The sequence below is a fragment of the Myotis myotis genome, unplaced genomic scaffold, assembly GCF_014108235.1.
Source record: "Myotis myotis isolate mMyoMyo1 unplaced genomic scaffold, mMyoMyo1.p scaffold_m19_p_14, whole genome shotgun sequence".
Taxonomy (NCBI): domain Eukaryota; kingdom Metazoa; phylum Chordata; class Mammalia; order Chiroptera; family Vespertilionidae; genus Myotis; species Myotis myotis.
The window spans coordinates 55,112,765-55,132,063 of record NW_023416318.1 but is presented as its reverse complement, the minus strand read 5'-3'; the positions used below and the strand labels follow the sequence as shown (position 1 = coordinate 55,132,063).

General features: G+C 46.8%; 1 protein-coding gene across 10 annotated transcripts in view; it reads right to left on the bottom strand.

Moving 5' to 3' along the window:
- MYT1L (myelin transcription factor 1 like) overlaps positions 1–19,299 on the bottom strand; it is a 301,658-nt gene that overhangs the window by 115,636 nt on the left and 166,723 nt on the right. For all 10 annotated transcript variants that reach the window (XM_036335449.1, XM_036335455.1, XM_036335454.1 and 7 more), the window contains exon 4: positions 9,889–10,034. The gene's annotated coding sequence lies outside the window, so the exon portion shown is untranslated. The remainder of the gene's footprint in view (positions 1–9,888; positions 10,035–19,299) is intronic.

Sequence of the window (19,299 nt, the reverse complement as noted above, 5' to 3'; positions counted from 1 at the left end):
ACCTGTGGCAATTATATTCAAACCCAATATTCAGAACAAGATACATGAAGCAAAACAAAAATCTAAACCAATCAATGACACGCCTGATTAGATAAAGACGGTAGAGCTGCAGCGAGAAACAAAACCAGGCTCCTCCCTGCCTTAAAGCGGCAGAGCCCACACCGAGACCTTCTCCTCAAGGACCACTCCCCTGCCTCAGCCAACACTCGCTGGGCCTGTCAGGTGTCTAAGGTCTGGTTCCGGCTTCGTCATTATAAGGTGGCAGGTCCCACTGCCCCCCCCTGCACACAGACTCAGTGGATTGAATAAGCCCTGGCTGGGCTCCCTGCATGAGAGCTGGGCCAGGCGTGCTTCCCTCCGACCAGGGCTGAGCAGGGCTCTGCGTGGGCTCTGGGGGGTCTGCGTCTCATGGATGGAGGAGCGGGGGAGGGGCTCAGAGAGGCCAGGCTTCAGGCCCAGGACCAGGGAGCAGACGGCAGGGGGTGGGGGAGGTGAGACAGGCGGGGGCAGCCCATCTGAGGGGCCCTGACCAGTGGAGTTCCCTCCACCCACTAAGTCTCCGTGTCTTAGTGACAAAGCAGCTTCTCACCCTCACTGGAGGTCAGCTTCTCCCCTGCTGTTAGCTGCCAACACTGTACTTTTCATTACCAGCTCCAATCAACTGCATGTCTATAAAACCCAACAGAACGACCCTTTAGCTTTATGAATCAATGTTAATTTTTCATAAATCTGGAGACTGGCATGTTGCCATCATTAGCTCCGGGGCACTGGGACCTCAGGGTTATCTGTGTCTCTGTGATGTCACAGCAGTCGGGACAGTGAGGTGAAGCAAGGGCAACGTGCTTGAAGCAGGGGCCTGGGAGACACACTCAGGACAGAGTCACATGGAAGAAGGCAAGGACTCCAGCCAGAGGTCACGTGACACCACGTGGGAAGAGGCACTGGCCCTGACTCAACGGGCCCCAATCCCTGGCCAGGAGACCAGTTCCCAACGGACTCTGGCACCAGATCTGTTTGCAGAGCTACTGACTGAAGAACCCTTGTGCACCAGGAGAAAATTAGCTTCAAGATTTGAAGGTGACATGAGGAATTAGCATTTTTTAAAATTCTAGGATTCATCCTGCTAAAAACATTGATTTGAGTCACCATGTTCTCACAGAGATGACGTGCAGCAGGGACTCTGAGGTAACCCCCTGAAGATGACTGACTGTCTCAGCTGTCTGTCCCCGGTTCAGAACATTCTGAAGGACCGGGTGATGTGAGCAGCCCCAGCAGCCTGTTGGGGGGCTGTGACCCTGTGCCCCGATGCACCCTGATATCGCACTGACAGTCACAAGGTGGTAGGGAGGGCCATGCAGAGCACGGTGGCTTTGGACTGCCACACACTAACATTCTTAGAACCTAAGCAGTGAGCACACCTAAGCAGTGAGACCCTGGGACAGGGTCTGGGCCTGGTCTGGCTCTTGCCTAAGGAGCTTCATCACTGTAGATACGCCACTGAATTCCATGTTAAAACAGGATTAGATAGAGGGATTAAACAATTAAGTTCTCCTGCTGTCATTTTTTTTTTAATTTTGTTTTATTGCTTAAGGTATTACAAAGAGTATTACATATGTCTCCTTTTTTTCCCCCCTTGACTTTCCCCCGGCCTCCCCTACCCCCCAGTGTCTTGTATCCATTGGTTATGCTTATATGCATGCATACAAGTCCTTCAGTTGATCTCTTAACATCCGCGACCCCCCCCACCCCCCCACCTCCTGCTGTCGTTTTAAAAGTCCTAGCAACACTGAGGGGAATTAACACAGACATCCCGGTGTATTCTGAACATATGGGTCCAGAATGGTCTCCCTGACTTCTGCCCACAGTCTCTGTCCCCGGGGTCTTCTTGGCCCAGGCAATGGAACCCACACATCCAGTTGCTCATCTCAGAGACTCAGGGTCACCATTCATCCTCCCTTCCTTTCAATCCCCACATCAACAATTCTTCGTGACTTTATCTCAAAAATCCGTATTAAATTGTTTTTCTTCATCGACACACCTCGGCCTAAGCTACACCACCTCACCTGACAGACGAAGCCCCTTGCTCATTGGCTCCCACGGCTCCTCCACCCCTGGAAGCACAAACCTCCAGGCTGTGAGCATACATGAGGAATCCCTGAGGTCACAGATCCTCGGGCAGAGTGCTAGGTGCCCCCCCGGCCCCCCGCAGCAGAAGCCTGAGGCAGCGTGGCCGCCCGGTCAGCTGCCGACAGCCCTCGTGGGTGCAGTGACGTGTCCCTGGTGTCATTCCCGTGAATTCTCTGGGTTCCTAGTATCTACAGCTTGCAGCTTAACAGATGGTTTTCAAGGGAGGCGTGCGGCTGTGTCTAGCCGAAACCTTTCCTAACAACCACCCTCCTCCCGCCGCCACCCGGGCGCCGTCGAACAGGACGGAGCGCGGACTGCAGAGCTGCTCTTCCTGACCAGGGAGCTGTGCACACGCGCTCAGGCCTCTGGGGCCGTTTCATGCAGCTGCTCCGTCCCTCTCGCTCTCACCTCAACCTTCCCTCACATCCATCTTTTCTTAAATATATATATGTATTTTATTGATATTTTACAGAGAGGAAGGGAGAGGGATAGAGAGTTAGAAACATCGATGAGAGGGAAACATCGATCAGCTGCCTCCTGCACACCCCCTACTGGGGATGTGCCCACAACCAAGGTACATGCCCTTGACTGGAATCAAACCTGGGACCCTTCCGTCCGCAGGCCGACGCTCTGTCCACTGAGCCACACCGGTCAGGGCCCTCACATCCATCTTATTTGTAGATTTTGTTTGCAAGACCATAGTATTGCATCTTTGTGTCAACTTTGAAGAACAGTTAAAGAGAAGACAAATTAAAATAACATGAGTGATACAAATTACATTTTATTAAGCAATTAAATGATTTCTGTGCTCCAAGTCACACTGATCATATCTATTTTCTTAGGGACTTTGTTCTAATATGTTCCCGACAATCACTGCCCAATTACAATAGGGATCCGTGACATTGCCTATTATTTTCTTATCAATTATCATCTCTGGCAGAAATAGAAAAGGCCCCATGCTGGCTCCCGCCACTCCGGCCACCGTCCCTGAGCTTTGAGGTCATCCGGCCCCAGGCCCTCAGGTCATCCCACAGCTTCCAGCTCAGAGCCTCCCTTGCGCGGCATTTGTCCCGTCTGGTCCCATTTCTCACTCATCGTTCTTGGAACTCAGGGCCAGAGCTGCAAAGCTCTGAGGCCCCCACCCCACCCGCACATTCCCTCCTGGCCTGCGCCGGGCAGCCCCTCTCGTGGAGCATGTGGACACCTCCTCCACACGCCCTCATTTTCCCTCCAACGCTCCAGCCTGAGTCTCAGCTCATCCAAGACTCAGAAGCCCCGGTGTTGCCCAAACCCAGGACCGTCCCACACTCCTTGGAGATCTTTGCTCCCGGCTCAGGGTCATGACTTCCAACCCCCCCCACAACAGCCTGAATGAGTTCTGCACCTAGGCTACCAACCCCAACCACCATCACCTGACTCCAACAATGCACACTCCAGAGCTCTGCCCGTGGCACCATGGCGGGCAACAGCACGCTTGCAGAACCCAGAGCAGCCCACAGGCTCTGCCAGGCCCTGCCGCTCCTGCAGCTGAAACCAAGCAGCTCTGGCATTTCAGACGTTCTCTCAGAAGGGTCCAACTCTCCTCCAGACACTCACGCTGATACTATACATGGACCCACTGCCCGGAGGGCCAGTCTAGCCTTCCTCCCCCAGAGCCGAGCCCCAGCGTCCTTTGGAGACTGGCGCTTTAAAAGGATCGGTGTCTAGTCACTTTAAAAATAATTCAGCTCACAACCAGGACTCAGTGTTCCCATCCCTCTCCCCCCACCGCTATTTTGGGACACAGCCCTGTTATCACTGAGCAGAATGACACTCACAGCAGGTACACTGACACACGGAGACTTGCTGGATCGGCTCACTAATTGGGTCTCTGCACTTGCCAGGATGATGGCACAAGTAGGTGGTGCTGAGACCTGTGAGTTCAGAACCCTACTCGCCGCCCATTTCCTGTAAATGAAGGCCACTGGCAGCTTCAGGGCACGGCACGCGGTAACGCACCCACCCAGCCCGACAGAAAAAATGCCACTTTGAACAAGAACACTGGTAACGCATAAAGGAAACAGAAGAACCCAAGGTGGATGCAAGAAGCTCCCCAGCACTCATGAGCGCTGCACATGCAAATCTCCCGTGAAACGACGGAGAGTGCCCTCATCCATCACTGCGCAGCACTCCGTCAGCGTCCCTCCTGCAAGTGCTGAAGCAGCGGCCTTGAGCGAGGAGGCTCCCGCAGAGCCGTGCGGGGCAAGCACAGAACCACAAGGTTGAATAACTCAGAGATCAGCGCGCCACCCACCTGCCGGTGAGGCTCAAGATCAGCAAGAGCACATGGACACCAGGCCTCCTGGTCCTGACACTCCTTATAATATTTTGTATATAACAACAGACTTACATATTTATATCCACTTGTAATTACATATTTATATATACAGGTGATAGTAATATATTTACATGTAAATGTATTTGTATTTTATTTGTGCATATATCTGTATATATCTACGTTTATGTACAATGCTTTTATGTTATAGTATTTACATATGAAATACATATATAAATACATTATACACACACATCATATGTACTGTAAGCCCATGTGGAGCAGACACAATAGTAACAATATGTACAGGCTGCACAGGGCCCTGGAGACGTGGTAGAGACACGCCCTCGCAGTTAAGGACGTTGGCTCGGCAGTTAAAATGCCTGCCTCGGGGAGAATCCCACCTGCGTCACTTACGAACTGTAACGCTGGGCACATCATTTATATTCTGCTCATCATTTCCTCTAATACAAATTATGGGTAAGAATAGCACCAATTTCATGGGGGTTTTGAAGACTAAATGCTATATATGCTGAGTGGCACTTTTCTAACCAAGCTTGATACCTAGTGGATACTTAATATTTGGCTACTATTTTCATCGTTTGTCGTCTACGTTCTTTTCATGTGACCCACCTCATGTGATCTGTATAAAGCCCTTTGATTACTACTTTTTGGAAAAGGAAATTAAGACTTTGATGGGATGTGCCCAAAGGCACACAAATGGTTACCGGCTGTGCCAGGACGAACCTAGTGACACTTGTTAGCTGTTCTAAATACATTCGTTGCAAATGGATCAGGAGCACGGATTTATAAAGCTGGTGCCATTCCGCAGATTCCTCCTCTGGAGGCATGGTCAGCTTTTCTTTAGAACAGTCGCCATCAGAGCGCAATTCATGGAGCTTTCCAGGAAGCAGCTACTGGTTTTAAGTCAAGTCTAACATGGCAGTGGGTGCAAAGGTGGCTCTTGTTGGGCTCCAGTCCGAGGAAGCAGGGCTTCCTGGGGTGCCAGCCGCAGACACCCCAGTGCTCACGGCTCAGCAACCACAGGGGCTGATTGGGACACACTAGGACAGAAAATGCCCTAAACCAAAACCTCGTTCTATGGCACTTCTCTCTCTCCAACAAGAGGCAAGGCCTGTAAGTGCTTCCTAACCGAGGGTGCTGAAAGGAGGCAGGCTGCTGTGGACACATGGGCTCAGTGGGAGTCAGCAGGAAGCCTGGAGAGTGAAGGTCGTGGGACTGGGCCACCATCAGCAGGTGCTGGGTGATGGCAGTTGGTGCCACAGGCCGTCCGCCCGAGCATTTCTGATTCTCAGCTGCTTTCTAAAGACAGGACCACAGAAGAGCAGCCTAGGGATCCCGTCTGAACAACTGCACGATGGCAGCTGGACAGGAACCGATGGTTGAGTGCATGGCCCTGGGCACTGGAGACAGACAGGTGGGCTGAGGAGCGGAGGCAGGTGGCCTCCCGATGGGGACAGAGACAGGTACCCATCCCTGAGTAAACCACCCTGCTGTGACCCCACCTGAGAGAGTGCCGAGACAGACCAGCCCCTATCCTCTCCGCTGTGGGCCCCAGGGGCACACAGCACACATCACACCTCCCCACACCAGACGCCAGTCACTCGGCAGTAAGTCCTTTGTCCTAAGGTGGAGCTGCACACGCCGCGTGCCTGCTGCACCAAGTGCCCGCTATCCATATCCTGGTGCCTCGCTTCTTCCAGTCTCTGGGTTTTGTATTTCTCTTCTACCTCGTAAGCCATTTACAGGTTTATCCATCTAATGAACTCATTTTCAAGGTCCAGTTCTGAGGTCGCCTCCCCTTCAAAGACACCTTTGACCCCCCTAGTCAGAGGTAAGGTCTCCTTTGGGTTCTCCTACCTCATCTCACCCAGGCCTCTGCTGATGCAGCGAGAGGTGACGGAGCCCCTCCCAGGGCAGGAGCGCACTCTGCAATAGAGAAGGGAAAGGGCTTCCAGCTCCCACGCCTGAGGTGTGTTCCGTCTGTGAATTCTTTGAGGGCAATGACCACAGCTTCTCCATTTGTTACCTCCCGAGACTAGAAGAGTTCCTGGCACAAAATACGTACTCAAAAGTGTGGAATGAATGAGAAACTGATGCAAAGTGATCAATGTACATTTACTCCTTGGTCTCTGTGACAGGAAAAGGTAGCTGTGATCAAAGCCTTTTTGCTGTGTAATTTTTGTCATATCTTATTCGAATGCTAACTTCTGAATCTTTATATGCAGCTTGGAAACAGATTGGATTAACAACTAAAATCTGAAGACTACTTGGAATTAGTAGGTGGTGTCAAATTTGGACCCTAAATAAAGTTCATTTCTGTCCTGCTGTAGACTACCCCAGTCTGCTCCAGGTACTGTCCTGGCTACTTATCATGACGTCTTCTTAGGACAGTCACTTAAATCCTCCAATCTTCACTTGACCGACCCCTAAAGTAGGAAGAGGCGTCACTCAGACTCACAGGTTTGGGGACGGCAGTGCATGCCTGGAGAGCTGGTGCATGTGGCAGGGTGCAGTCACTGATAGCTCTCATTATACCCATGTGACACAAATCCTCCTATATAATAAAAGCCTAATATGCTAAGTGTCCAGTCAACCAGTTGACCGTTCAACCAATCAAAGCATAATATGCTAATGATATGCTAAGGCCACTCAACTGCTCGCTATGTCATGCAATGACCACCAGGGGGCAGACATTTGACCGGTCGACCAGTAGCTGACATGAACTGATCTCCAGGGGGCAGGCGCTCCGACCAGTAGGTTAGCTTGATGCTGGAGTCTGGCTGATCAGGACTGGGTGAGACAGACCAGACATGCCCTGGAGCCCTCCCATGGTCCCTCCCCGACTGGTCAACCTCCCGTGCCCCTCCCTGGCCCTGATTGTGCACTGGTGGGTTGTTCTGCCTGGCCTGTGCCCTCTTGCAATCCGGGACCCCTTGAGGGATGTCAGAGAGCCAGTTTCGGCCTAATCCCGCAGGCCAGGCCAAGGAACCCCACTGGTACACGAATTTGTACACCAGGCCTCTAATCCTATATAATAAAAGCGTAATATGCAGTGACCGAACGGTGGAACGACCCAGTTGCTATGATGTGCACTGACCACCAGGGGGCAGACACTCAATGCAGGAGCTGTCCCCTGGTGGTCAGTGTGCTCCCACAGAAGGAGTGCCACTCAGCTGACTGACCCGTCCCGGTGGCAGCCACTCACTCCCTCAGTAGTCCTGCAGGTCCAATCTCCAGAGAATGGGTCAGGCACTGAGGGACTGGCGCCGCCGGCACGATCCCAACAGTGCCACTGGCCTCCTGGAAGTTGGCCTCGGGCACCATGGCTGCTTCCCCTCCCTAGATGCTCCGCAAGGAAGAAACAATATAAACGTGGCCGCCAAGTGGCTCCTGACAACCAGCGTGAACATCAGGGGGACAGATCCAGATCCCAGGCCGGCAAGGGTGTCCTACCATCTGTGGAAGGGCCGATTGCATCCCGGCCACCCCCCCCCCCCCCTCCTTGGGACTGGCGCCAGACACAGGACTCACAGCTGGTGAGCGCTGCTATGGTGGAGTAAGCCTCTCCTGATCAGGCAGGCGCAGTGGGGCCGGGATGAGCAGGAGCAGAGGCAGGAGCGGCAGGCTGCGGTTTCGGCTCAATCCCTGCAGGCCATGCCGAGGGACCCCACCCATGCACGAATTCATGCACCCGGTCTCTAGTATAAATATAACAGCTAATAACTCAGAATAGATCACACCATAATGTGAAAGCTAAAATTATAAAACTCTTGCAAGAAAATATAGAGGAGAATCGTCATGGCACTGGACTGGGCAGCGATTTGTTGAATGTGACACCAAAAGCACAGGCAACAAAATAAAACTAGACCCACTGGACTGCGTCAAAATTAACAATTTTGTGCATCAGTGGACACTACCATTGAATGAAAAGGCAAATCATGCAATGGGAGAAAATACTTATAAATCATATATCTGATGAGGGGTTAATATGCAGAATATATATAAAAACCCTACAGCTCAACAACAACAATAAAACAACTCAGTTAAGGCAAAGAATTTGAGCACAAAGTTATCCAAAGAAGACAGAGAAATGGCCAAAAAGCATGTGAAAGAAAAGATGTTCAACATCACGAATCATCAGGGAAATGCAAATCAAAACCATGTGAGGGACCAATTTACGCCCATTAGGATAGCTATTAAATGCAAAACAAAACAAAACAAAACAGAAAACAACAAGTGTTGGTGAGGATGTGAAGATAATTGGAAGCCTTGTACACTGTTGGTGAAAATGTAAAATGGTACAGCCACTATGGAAAACAGTATGGCAGTTCCTTTAAAAATTAACAATAGAATTACCATATGATCAAGCAATTCCACTTCTAGATATATACTCAGTCCTGAAAGCAGGGACTCAAACTGAAAACAGGTACCCGCACATCATGTTCACAGCAGGGTGAGTCTAAACAGCTATCAGGTGGAAGCAACCCCAGTGTGCATGGACAGAGGACGAGACAAACAAAACATGGTCCCCCCAGGCAATGGAACGCTATCAGCCTTTAAAGGGAAGGACATGCTGACACATGCAATAACATGGTGAACCCTGAAGATATCCTAAGTGAAATAAGGCAACCACAAAAACACAAATACTGTATGATTCCACTCACATAAAGTCCCTAGAACTGTCAGATTCATGGAGACAGAAAGTAGAATGGAGGCTGCCAGAATATGGGGGAGCAGGAAATATGGAGTGACTGCTTAATGGGGAAGAATGACATTTTGGAAGATAAGAAAGTTCTAGAGATAGATGTTGGTGATGGTCACACAGCTACTACTGGACTGTACACATAAAAATGGTTGAAATGGTTTATTTTGTGTTATACATGTTTTACTACAATTTAAACAAATCTTAAACCAACACCTTAATAACCTGAAGTTTTGCAAGGAGCACGGCTCCCAGGTTCTACAGTGGCACCAAGGGAGGTTTACCAACAGTAACTGACAGCAGCCTGTGAGGACTTATGCTATGCAAACACGGCCCTAATTAAAGACTGATTGATTTCCTTCACGATAAAATGTTCCCTAAATAGAACTAAGTGTAGAAATAGAGACCTGATTTTAGAGGGGCTTCTGTACAATGGCCAGAGGGTGAACAGACCTACCCCTATGGCTTCCTGTGAAGTTATTTCTGGGTGACACCATTGGATAACAGAAGGCTACCTGAGTCTGTGTTTAGAAATGGATTACAAAATCTGACTTTATGTTGAGTTTATTTATTAAAACTAAGGGGTTTTGTGCTCTTTGGCAAATAAAAAACCCACCATTTGCAAACCCATCTTTACGTTTTTTCAAAGTAAGATATTTTAAGGTAAATAGACCAGACGTTTGTCGGCATGTAAGCCAGGAGCAGGACATGGGGTCCTTACCTTTACGTGTCTCCTCGGGTAGCCATACGGATGTGGGACCCACCAGAACTTTTCTTGATGGGATGTTGTTGGTAATTTGAGAGAGAGAAACACTTGATTGGATTCGATAGCTACATTTTTGTCTCTTCCACCCGATGTGGGTCACTCTAGAGAAAAATAAAGGGTAGAGAAATGGGGTTGATATTCGTAATGAAACAAAATTCCTGCGTTGGGGCAGTGAGTCTCAGGGAGGGTTGCACTTGAAGACAGTGGCATCGGGATGAGCAGGCTGAGTGGACAGACCCACGCAGACGCCACAGGGAGGGGCGGTGGAGACACCACCTCGAATCACACCAATTCATTTCTGATAAATGATTCACTATAGAAAACTCCTTTAGAAAACTAAGTCACTGTGATGTAAAAACTACACAAAACTGTAAACATGTTCTTATAAATCTAGGTGTAGGAGTTATTTTGTGATTGAGTCTAGGAAGTATCAAATATTTAGAGGATAATTAGAGAAGCATATGTATGTGTCTCTACATACACACACAGCTTGTATCACCAGCAGGTTGCCGTATGTGTCTTTATTTTTGTTTCTCTACTATGAAGACAATAAGTAAGCTATAGCCCTTTCCATCAAAAGACTTTAGACCAGTGGTTCTCAACCTTCCTAACGCCGCGACCCTTTAATACAGTTCCTCATGTTGTGGTGACCCCCAATTTCATTGTTACAAATTGAACATAATTAAAGCATAGTGATTAATCACAAAAACAATATGTAATTATATATGTGTTTTCCGATGGTCTTAGGCGACCCCTATGAAAGGGTTGTTCGACCCCCAAAGGGGTCGCAACCCACAGGTTGAGAACCGTTGTTTTAGAGCATGTTAGTTGCTAACTTAAAAAAATACCTCAATAATTTAAATTTTTATTTGTTAAAACTATAAAGCATTGGGGCTAAAGAAAAACAGATTTGCTATTTCCTTTCCTTCTTTCACTCCCTCTTTTTCCCCACCTTTTGCTTTTCCTCTAAATTTGTTTCCAAATGATGAGACAGAATTCCCCAGGCTGATACACGTAAGTACTTCTCCATATATATTATAACTGGGTTATCTTTATTCTCATTATGTTAAAAACCTTTGATATAATTTTCATTATTATTGTTTTTAAATTTATCTTTATTGTTGAAAGTATTACAGATATCCCCTTTCCCCCTATTTATCCCCTGTACCCACTTATTTTTTTAATTTATATATATTTGTAATAAAATATTTTTATTGATTTTTAAAGAGAGAGGAAGAGGGGGGGGGGCAGAGAAACATCATTAGCTGCTTCCTCTGTGTCCCCTACTGGGGATCAAACCTGCAACCCAGGCATGTGCCCTGACAGGGAATCAAACCATCAACCTCTCGATGCATGAGATGACGCCCAACCAACTGAGCCACACTGGCCAGGGCTTAGTTCATATTTTAAATGTCAGAGAAACAGGTGACCTGCAATACAAGAAATCGGAGCTGCTAGGGAGGATTTCCAGGCGAATGCACTCCTTGCTAATGCGTATTTATTTTCAGTGTTTCTTGCGCTTCCTGTTTTCAGTAATGGCTCATGATGAACACAGGCTCAGACAGCGCCTGGCTCTGCACTAACGAGCGTTCAGCAATGCTGAGTGGCCATGTGAGCCTCATGGCCCAAGGGGCGAGCTGAGTGACAGGCTCTGAGCACCCGCTGACCTCTGGTTACCACCCAAACCACCACCAGCTAGAATCCCATCTGTAGGCCCTCAAAGCGGTTCTGATGGAAACAAAAATTTATTTATTTTACCAGCTTCAAATGTAGGCATCGAAACAGCTGTGTTTAGCAGCTCTGTTAACATGGACCCTCTGCAACAGCCCTGCAAACCCCCGAGAAATTGGTCAACTGCTGCAGGAACACAATGTCACCAGGGAGGGAGCACCTGTCAGTCAGCAAAGGCAAGGTCACCCGAAGGAAGGGGGGAGGAGGAGGCTGCTGCTCCAAGGAGAAAACTCAGGAGGCATCTCCCGTCCTCCCCTGCCCCTCCACCCCCTGCCCCCTGACTCCAGGGCTCCGTCCGGGAAGACTTCTCCAGGAATCCCAGACCCTGAGAGTCCAGACCACCTGTGGCCTGCCAGGCTACCATTATCAGCCCTCAAGATGAACAACAGGAAGTATCAATTTTTAAAAAACGTAATACGCATCTCATCAAGCCATACATACACACAGTTTAAGGGTCAAATAGCACTACAGGACTTGCTATGAAAAACAGTGCTCCTCAAATATCACGTTCTATTTCCAGTTCCCCCGCTGGGGAGACTTTTAATGTTTTTGATAAAACTCCCACATATGCATTTATTGCACGGAGATAGTTCTAGTAGTTGCAATGCTAGACCACATTTTAGTTGGGACCAACTGTGTGTAAACTCAACTTTTATTTTTTTGGTTGGAGCACAGGAAATACTTTTGTGCATTTTAAGGATAGATTATTATTGTAAAAAGCCCAAGGGATGTCAAGAGGATAATTACTGTCACATTCCTGGAGGTGACTAACAATGTCTTTGCTCAGAGCAGAGACTTTAACATATTGTTAGGGTGGTTTTTCATCTCTTTTCACACAATAATACATAAAATCCTGAATAACTATTTTTTTCTTCATTCACATTTTTTATTTCTTACAATAAGTTCTGTATTTTTAAAGTTGGTTGGTCTTTTACAGAATGAATACTTCTTACTCACCATACAACCCCCTCGCCCCCCAGGGAAGGAGTAATGTGGGGGCAGTTGAAATACTAGCAGATACTCCAGGTCCATGACAGAGGCTCCCAGCGCCCCCCTACTGCACACACACCACAAAATGGCAGCCCCTCAAGTTCACCTGATCCAAGTTCCGAATGCTGACCCTCAGCAAGTGACACAGGCGAATGCAATTGGGAATCACAATGAAGCTAGTCACTGGTTTCAGTTTCTGAGACCCTTAAGGCTCTTCAGATGAACCTTAGATGAGATGAAGCACACAAAATGGCCAATAGGGCCCACGGAGGCAGAGATACAGATATTTCCTTTTCAGTAAAATAAATACATTTCAGAAAAGCTTGTTGAAAAATAATTTTTCCAATTAAATTACTTTCCCCCATTACCTTTCATTATAAAATATGAAATGATTTAGATGAAAATATTTGGTTGTTGAATACAATAGAATCAAAATTAAGAAAGAAATGTTCTTCTAAAACCTCATCAAATTATAGTAACAGCCACAATATTCAAATAAACGGTTAACAAAATTCTTTTTTAAACAATTAAAACCATTAAATGCATATTTGTTTACTTCAAGACATAAATGATTTAATTATTCAAATTAAACTTAAAACCCCTAATGGGAGAAATAAAGAATGAGAAGAATAATTGGAGATGTATATATTGCTTCTTATTAAAAAGACCAAATGCAGCAGAAATGACAATAATTCCCAAGAAAATATTTATAGATTTTTATGCAAAGCCAAGATCCTAAATGAATACATTATAGACTCTGACAAACTCACAGGGTAATTCATCTAGAATAAGCTAGCAAGAATATTGAAGTGTTCTTTTAAAAATGATAATTATAATAGCTTGCTATGCCAGATTTTAAAATATGATTTATAGCAACAATTATCAATCAGTTACTGGGTTAAAAATAAGGCAAGTTGACCGTGGCTTGGAATAGTGACTCTAAATTAAGTACTTAAGATCCAAGTAAACAAAGCAACAACCATACTGCACCCGTGACTTACAGTGAATTTATTGTCAACTAAGACGTCAAGTATTTTTCACATGCGATGAAATTCTCTATTTTGTTAAAGGATAACTTTCAAAATAAGGCAAAATCATGATTCTTATATAATATAAAATGAACACACATTAAAGATTTTTTAAACTCATTATTTAATGAGGAAACCAAGTAGATGCTACTACCCATTCAAAGGGAAATTCCAAGAACAGACACATGAATAGATCAGGAATACTGAAATAAATTTGCAAACAGATGCAAAACTGGCAAATCCAGCGTCAGTTGAGCTTCCACCAGACACAATGTGTTTTCAAGCCTATGGGACAAGAACTGCTCTGCATCGCCACGGGCTGTCCCCCGCTTCCACAGCTCAAACAGCTCAAAGGCAGCGAAAGGTGCAGAATCTCCAGAGAATCACCATCAGAGAATCCAGAAAGCTGTGCCCTAAATAATGCAGTTTGCCATCGAAGCACAAATTTTCCTCTATGATTTGCGCAGTTGTTTCTTTTTTCTACTGAAGACGTTTACACTTGTGTTTATTGGTCCCATATTGATAGATTGCCTATCATCATCCCCACCCCTCCCAGCTTTACACACACACACACACACACACACACGACCAGGATGCATCTCTAAATCTCCACTTCCTGAAACACTGCAACTCAAAGAGAAGCACCTTTGCTCCTCTTGGCTCCTTCCACCTTTCCTCCCCCACACTCTGTAGGTCCCACCTTCAGCTAGGAGACAGGGTGGCCAATCAGATCAAGGCTGGCGTTTATCGACAGTGGCTCCCCTGGAGGACGCTGCTGTTTCTGAGACACGTTTTAGGTAGTGACTTCGAATCCATGCCCTGGCCTATCGCCGTCACGGCCATGCCTGTAGAGTTGCCATACAAGTCAGAGTGCTAAGTGTTTTGCCTCTCAAACGAAATGCAGTTTGTACAAATAACCTCAGGAAGTAAATATGTAACCTTTAATAAAAATGTTAGTGCTGTCAACACTGGGAAGGTAAGATCTTTAGTTCTGTGAAAGTAATCACCTTAAATGATCAGAGAAACCCCAACATATTCTAAGGGCTCTGAGAACCCCTCCAGGGCTCCTGGAGCAGGCACACAGCCAGGCCACAGCTGAGCCGAAGGTGACAATCAAGTCGATGATTTTTAGAAAACAACTTTTGACTTTGATGTTAGCTCTGAAAGCTCACTTTGTCTTCTTTTCTAATGTTATTTTCACGTGGGATGAAGATGTTCCTAAAATGTTACTAAACTGGCCAAATCTATCACATCTGAGAGATTATGATTTACTTTTCATGGTTGAGATACTCAGAGTGGTTTTTGTTTTGAAGGCAAATGCCTGTGTTCTTTCTGCCTGTCCGGGCTGTGAAAGGGGAGGCGAGAACAGTCACTAACGATGAGCAGGTACCTCTGCGCTAGCTGGTGACTAGGAGGAAAAGACCTCCCTCTAGGAATGGAAACTCCACCTTCTACATCCACCCAGGCTGCTGCTCACCTCCACCATCTTTCAAGAGAGATAGGGAAAAGCTAGTTTGAGCAAGAGAGACGGGCCTTAATAGTAAACCCACCCACCACCCCATTTCCGCCCAACCCTCCACACTGTGACCCCCACCGCTGGGTGTGGAGTGCTGGGTGTCAGGAGCACTCGGGCAGCTCAGTCTTGGTGGGAGGGAGTCCGGAAGGGATGTGGCGAGGACACTGGAAAAGTTCTAGGAGAAAGCCGGCTCATATGGGCATATTTTACTTCCCGCGTCTTTCTGGGGTTGATGGGCACCCATTTTCTTTACTCTGTGAACTTTGTGGGACACGTGCACCCTGTTGTATCAGCTATGCCACACGATGCACACATCCTCCAACCCGTCTCAAGTCTAACACAGTGAGACAGCCACACATCAACGATGATAATTCATCAACACGAAAGCAGGAAAGTAATGATACAAATATTGGTTTTAAGAAAAAGGCAGAAGCTACATGAATGAAAGGAGCACCGGACATACTGGTTTCACCTATGTGATGACTTACTGTGTCCTTGGAAAAGCCATGTACCACCTGTTGCAACACCCATGTGTAGTAAATGTCTATGGTTATACTTTATCTGCATTCCTAATGAGCTGTTTTGAAGATCAAATGAGACAAAAATAATGCAAACACTTTAGAAAGTAAGAAATGATCCTCATACAACATAAGAATAACTGGTACCAGTACTGATGTTAATATGAATACTGGTGGAATAAGAAGATGTGGGCTGCCCGGCCAGCGAGGCTCAGGAGTTGAGCGTCAACCTATGAACCAGGAGGTCTTGGTTTGATTCCTGATCAGGGCACATGCCCAGGTTGCAGACTCAATCCCCAGTGTAGGGCATGCAAGAGGCAGTAGATCAAAGATTCTCTCAACAGTGATGTTTCTATCTCTCCCTCTCCTTTCCTCTCTGAAATCAATAAAAATCTATTTTAAAAAAGATGTGGGCTAAAGTTTAAAAAAATAAGAGAGTAGTATGTTAGAATTCAATGCACAGAAAAATCCTGATCCTGCCATGACTTATGCCATGGAAATAAAAATGTTCATATGTCACAAAACCTTATGAATCCTGACTACTTGGGGAAAAGTCAATATGAATTTCTGAAGGGTTTTAAGAGAAATGTAGTTATATTACTTTAAATGCATATAGTAATATAAACTACTGGTTAATAAAACTGCCATGCAGATCTCCATTAATCTAATCTAATCTAATAATTAGATTAGGATGATGCTTGACCATCACTGAGTCATTAATTCAAGCAAATGCCCACCAAGCCTCCAGGGCTGCTACAGGCCAGGCCCTGAGGATAAACACTGGAGCAAGGTGCTGACGCTCAACTAACCTCAACAAGTTCACTGCCTAGTGGGCAAGCCTGGCCAGTCATTTATACAATAGAAACTGGTCTACTGCAAATGGGCCACTACCACACACCACCACAGATGTTGGTACGGTGGAGGCGGCACAGGAGGCTGTGGGCTCACACTGAAGGACAATTGCTCAATTGCTCAGTTGTCGAGGTGAGGAAAGACTTCCCATAAGAAGTAACACCTGCGTTGAGACCTCAGGGATAAACTGGAATCAGCCAAAAAGGGGGAGGGGGACAGTGTTTTAACATTTGTCCTAAGGAAGGTTTCCCAGTGTGTAATCTGAGGTGACAGAATTTGCATCATGAAATTCACGCTGGCTGGAGTGTGAAGAACTGACAGGGAGAGGAAGGTCTGGAGGAAGGCGGACTAGAAGGAGGCTAGTGCAGCCGCCCAGGCAGGAGGTAGCAGAGCCTCACATGGCACAGGCAGTGAGAACGCAGGTGTCAACGATCAGAACACCGTGCAGCTGCTGGTTCCGAGGGGAGGGGGTTTCAGTTTGTCCTGTTTGGTTCTGAGATAAATCTGGGACTTCCAGGCAGAGACGTGTGTTGTGACAGGAAGATGGATACACAGAATCACAAATGCAGGCTTTAACATGTGGGTTCCAGGTCACAGCATCGGTTCCTCAAAAGAGGTTTGTGTCAAGCTTCCCTGGGGAGATTAGCACCATTATCATCCAGATGACACATTCTCTGAAACCTGCCCTGGGCCGGCTCCCAGACAGTGTTTGGTGATTTCCCTTTTGAGAGTCTCTTTGGGGCTGGTTCTCCCGCTGCCTCTTAGAGAGTGAGGGTCGTCTCATTCTCCTGGAGCAATGGCCGCACTTCCCAGGGCTCTGCCTGCCACTACTGTATGGACAGTTCTCAAGTGCGTTCTGAGTACTTCAATACATTTCACACTGTGAATCCAAATGTCTAAACTGATCTACTGGGATATCTGCCAAGCTCCTCACAGTCGCCATGTTCACCCCTGAGCTAATCCTTACCTCACTGCCCCTCCCACTGCAGGTGCTCTTTCTGGGCTCAGTTCTGCAAAGGACAAATCCAGGCAATGCGACAGTCACTCTTTCTTCTCCTTCGCTCTCTAGATCTAATGGGTATTTCTCCAAACCATCCCATCTTCTTCGTACCCCCACTCCTGCCTTAGTCCCAGCCCTCATTTTCTCTCAACGACATGAGCACACACCATCCACATGAGCACTCCCCCACCTCTATGTTACCCGTCTTGAAGTTGCCCTCCATAAAGACATCAACATTATAATCAAATTTCTCCTATTTTAAACTCCTTCTCTGGGTTCCCACTGACTACAAAAACCAATCCATCCATCCACCATCCATCCATCATCTACCCATCCATCTACCCACCCATCCACTCCATCCATCCACCATCCATCTACCCACCCATCCACTCCATCCATCCATCATCTAGCCATCCATCTACCCACCCATCCACTCCATCCATCCACCATCCATCCATCATCTAGCCATCCATCTACCCACCCATCCACTCCATCCATCCACTCCATCCATCCACTCCATCCATCCACCATCCATCTAGCCACCCATCCACTCCATCCATCCACCATCCATCCATCATCTAGCCACCCACTCATCCCTCCATCCACACTCCTTGGCTCACTGTCCAAGCTTCTCCACAAGTGATTGAGCTGCTTCTCCAGCCTCCACCTCTGGCCTCTGCTTGTTTGGATAACATACATGGTGATGCTCACTGAGTGCAGCCCCTGACACTCCACTGTCCTTGCCTCTTTGTTCCTATGCCTATGTTTTCTTTTCCCTCTTGCAATGTTCCTTTGTTCTCCCTTCATGGCATTACCAAAACAATAGCAAATGCTTGCAACACTCAGTGCCTAAGGCTGTGATTTCAGATGGGCAAACAGAAGCCTGACTAAGAGTTTAAAAGGAAACCCTAGAGAAACCCTGGAGAAATTTCCTGGGTGCATGTCCAGGAAAGACACAGCCACTCACCTCTGGATGACGTTGAAGCCCTGAGCAAGCAGAGACTGAGGGTAGGGCTGTTCTGTGAAAGGCCTCAAGTATAAGGCACACCTTCTCACATAGCTCCCTCGGCACAGGGTAGAAGGTATTCACACAATGTATTTAGGAAAACCTGAGCCATCTACTAATTTATACTGATCAGGTATGACACCTAGGAAGCCAGGCATAAAAACAAACATGAATATACAAAAAAAACTCCAAGAACTTAAACAAAAAGATAGCCAAGAACTCAGTGGCCACACATTGCCTTCTGTATTTGATATACAGAAGGTACAGAATTTAACGAAACAAATGCAAGGTATATAAACTAAAAACTACAAAATATTGTTTCAAGATATAAAAGATGTTCATGTTCATGTCTGAGAAGATTTAATACTGTTAATAGAGTAATACTGCCCCAAAGGATCTATAGATGCAGTGCAGACTCTATCACCAGCCCAGCTGTTTTTTAAATGAAATTAAGTTGATTCTTGAGATTCACATGGAAAATCAAGAATCCAGAATAAGCAAAACAATCCTGAAAAGAAAAAGCAGAGCTGAAGAGGTCAAACTCCCTGATTCCAAAGCCAATTACAAGAAGAAACAAAGAGAAGGAAGCAGTAGCCAAGGAAGCTTGGTGCTGGTCAAGGACAGACATGCAGATCCATGGTACAGGCATGAGAATCCATCACACTCGTGGTGCTGGAACAACTGAATATCCACATGCAAAGGAATGAAGCTGGGCTCTCAAATCA